General features: G+C 38.1%; 1 pseudogene across 1 annotated transcript; it reads left to right on the top strand.

Annotated features, from left to right (window-relative positions):
* The first annotated feature begins 356 nt into the window (after nt 1-356).
* Nucleotides 357-944, top strand: LOC307053413 (sigma intracellular receptor 2-like; annotated as a pseudogene). Its single transcript has 2 exons — nt 357-633; nt 677-944. The product of its transcript is annotated as a sigma intracellular receptor 2-like (transcript).
* The last annotated feature ends 2,800 nt before the right edge of the window (nt 945-3,744 follow it).

Below are 3,744 nucleotides of genomic sequence, written 5' to 3'. Positions count from 1 at the left end.
CACCTGATGACTAGGACCAGAATAGGAATGAAATCTTCTTTCTCAAGTTGGTGCAGATTATTTATCTCAATATGTGATTATCTAACAATAAAACTCTAGGAACATTGACTTTAAAAGAAGAAAAAAATACAAGGATGTTCTTTATTATAAATACTACTCGAGATTGTGCTGCAATTTCTAACCTGTGAAATAAGATCAGGCACAGAGGGAAAAGGATTAGTGATTGACAAGGAAGAGGAAAATATTACTATTTACTCATATTATGATGGTCTATCCTGAAGTCTCAAAACCAGGAAAAATATGAGTTAAAAATGAAAAGCTTGGTAGTCTGGGATCCTGTTCTGCCCAACCGACAGATGATGGGGTCTCTGGGTGCCCGGCACGGCCTGGAGTGGCTGCTGGGCCTCTACTTCCTCTCCCACATCCCCATCACCCTGCTCGTGGACCTGCAGGCAGTGCTGCCTCGTGATCTCTACCGGGTGGAGCTGAGAAACCTGCGGCAGTGGTATACTGAGGAGTTCAAAGACCCCCTGCTACACAACCCCCCCCGGTGTGGTTTAAGTCTTTCCTGTTTTGCGAGCTTGTGTTTCAGTTGCCTTTCTTTCTCATCCCAATACATGTCTTCTTCAAAGTGTCCCCATGACGGATGCTTTTAAAAAGAAGGTGGCCATACCAGTGTTCATGGAGGCTGTAGGTGGACCCACACCCCTGCAATCATCTACTCGGTTGACACCATGACAACTCTGATTCCAATCCTCTCCACGTTTCTACTCCAGGATTTCTCCAAAGCCAGTTGTTTCAGAGGACAAGGACCTAAGACTTTCCACGAACGACTATTCCATATATCTGTCTACATCACCTACTTTCTCATCCCTCTTATACTTCTGCTTTTCATGTTGTGGAACCCCTACTACAAGTTTGAGGAGAAAAGAAAGAAAAAATGAGGAAAAATAACCCCGGGTCCAGGGGAGAGGTGACCACCGGGGATTTTCCTGTTGGACCCAGTACCAGGAAAATGCTCAGAAAAAAAAAATACCATGTTTTCAGTAGTATTTGAGACCCACCAGCAGCAACACACACCACCAAGACACTGGCAGGAGGTACATCAAGCCCTCACTTTCCAAGGGCACTGGTGCAAACAGAACAATCACCTGAGGATGAACAGAGGGTTGTGGGCTAGATTATAGGGAAGTGGTGCCAAAGGCCTCACCGTGTGCCCAAGTGCCATTGCAGGATTACTAAAGGCAGGACCAGACCAGAAACTAGATAAACTTCCAAGCAACATGGCCTACTTGGCATGTTCATGAGTCATTTGACCCACAGTATACATGTGACTAACCCTTTCACTCATGATTCTCTACTGGGATGTCTCAGGCCATTTTTAAGTTTGAAGTAATGCCTCTGTAATATTCATTAAAAATTGTTTTCTTGCTCCAACCCCTAGGTGGTAAGAGGTTTAAACTTAGTTTTCCTTAAGGTTCACCCTTGGCATGACTGTCAGTCAGAAATGGGTCAAATTGGAAGGTGTATGGTTTCTATCTTAAACAGGCTGTCCCAGGAGAAGAGATTTTTTAGTCTCCTTGTTTATCCTCTTTCCAAACCTTAGTCTTCTATTACTTTTTACAGACCACCTAACATAAGTTCCTTTACTCTGAGGTCTGGTGTCTCAAACCTGAGCTGGAGGTGTGCCTCTTACTGGATAACTTCATGCTACCTAATAGTTTAATAATTCCTTCCTGTCTTGTTGCCAGTCAAAGGTAGCAGATGTGGGGAGATGGACATGACAGGTCCAGTGTGTGCATATAGGGTCTCTTCACGTTAGTACTTGGTATTCTGCTAGCTTTCTCTAAATTCATTCTCAAAGCCAACTCAAAAAAAAAAAAAAAAAAGGCTTGTGAACACACATGGAAAATGGTAGATACTGGTCCTGGTTAGTTCCCCTTTTTTGCTTGTTTTGCTTACAAGGCCTAATGGTCTGATTGTTGGGAGTATAATCTGACTCCTGTGTCTGGTCAAAATAAATGTAGCTGTTGACCAAAAAAAAAATGAAAAGCCTTATTGAACAATTTCTGTCTAAGCAACCAATCATAAACCAAATATATAAAAATCAATTGGTTTTATATAACCAAGCAATAAATAATTAGAAGAGTTTATTTAAACATCTCATAATGAAATGAATACATTATCTAGGAATATATTTAATAAGGAATGTTTAAGACCCACAGGAAGAAAACTGCAAAATTTATTACAGATTTAAAAGAAGACTTGAATAAATGGAGAGAAGCACTATACTTTGCTCCAGTTTGTTTACTGAGAACTTGTAAAACTGTCCGTTTTGAATGGGGCCCAGGGCAACATAATCTGGTTCCACTCAGGAATGTAGATGCAAAAATCCTAAGCAAAGCAATATCAAATCAAGTCCTGCAGCATATTGAAAGTGTAATACACCTAGAGTAAATAGGGTTTATCCTGAGAATGCAAAGATTGCTCAACTTCAGGGCAGAAATCTTTCCGGTCTTGTTCTTGTTTATATTCCTGGCATTTATCATTATTCTTGGCACATAAATAATAGGTGCTCAATAAATATGTGTTGGCTGAATGAACCTTATGTCATCTTTTGTTTTGCTACATTAATAGATTAAAGGAGAAAATCTACATAATGTCTTAACAGACGTCTGAAAAAAGCATTTGATAAAATTTAAGATCCACTTTTCATCAAATGCTGAGTTAGCAACAGAGTTAGCTTTTTTATCTTGCTAAAGTTTTCTACTAAAAACATACAGCAAGTGTCATACTTGATAATAAAACGTTTAGGAGCAAGGAAAGTGTGCTTACTATCACCTCGACTTGTCGAAACTTTATTGGAAGTCTTAGTTAATGAATTAATTAGAAAAATAAGAATGATGAATCGGGGGGGGAACAAAGAGACAAAATATTTATTATTTGTAGAGGATATAATTTTTTGCTCAGACACCCAGAGAAGATCAAGTGACAACTGGTAAGTAAAGAGATTGTCTCCAAGGTCAACACACAGAAATCTGTGGCTTTTCCACATGCTAGCAATAACTGAATAAAAATTTGATAATCGTCCCATTCACAATAGTAACAAAATAATTAGGTTTTTAGGAATGAAACAGAGAGAACTATGCCAGGACCTAGATGAAAAAATATTATAAAACTTAATGGAAAACTTGAGTAAATGAAGAAGAGACCACGTTTCTGGGTTGTAAAGATATCACTTCTCTGTAACTTCTCTATAAATTCAATTAAATCTTAATTTAAAAAACCACACAGGAATTGTTTTTTGAAAGGAACTCAATAAGCCACACTTCCAAACTTTGGAAGAGAAAATAAAAGGAAAGCCAAGATGTTTTTGAGAAAGAGGAACCAAGAGGGATAATTTGCCCTGCCAAACATGAAAATAAGCTATAATCAATAGTAACTAAATACATATTAGTTGGGAACTGAGACTCAATCAATAGACCAAAAAGAAAAGGAAATCTAGATGCCTACCACACCAAGTCGCTAAGAGAAAAGTCCATATACATTAAAAGAAAAATAACTGATGTTTAAAGAAACATTTTTAAATATAGAGACCAAAGATAATGTTTATATAACTTTGGCATGGAGGCCTTCATAAGCAAGATGTAAAATCCAAAAGACATGAAGTAACAGATGGACAGATTTGTCCACATAAAAATTAAAATCTTCTGTATAATAGAAAGCAATATGAAGCTTAAGAGC

This window comes from Hyperoodon ampullatus (assembly GCF_949752795.1).
Source record: "Hyperoodon ampullatus genome assembly, chromosome: 5".
NCBI classification, from domain to species: domain Eukaryota; kingdom Metazoa; phylum Chordata; class Mammalia; order Artiodactyla; family Ziphiidae; genus Hyperoodon; species Hyperoodon ampullatus.
Note: the sequence above shows the minus strand (reverse complement) of the source record. Positions and strands in the feature narration are given on the sequence as shown.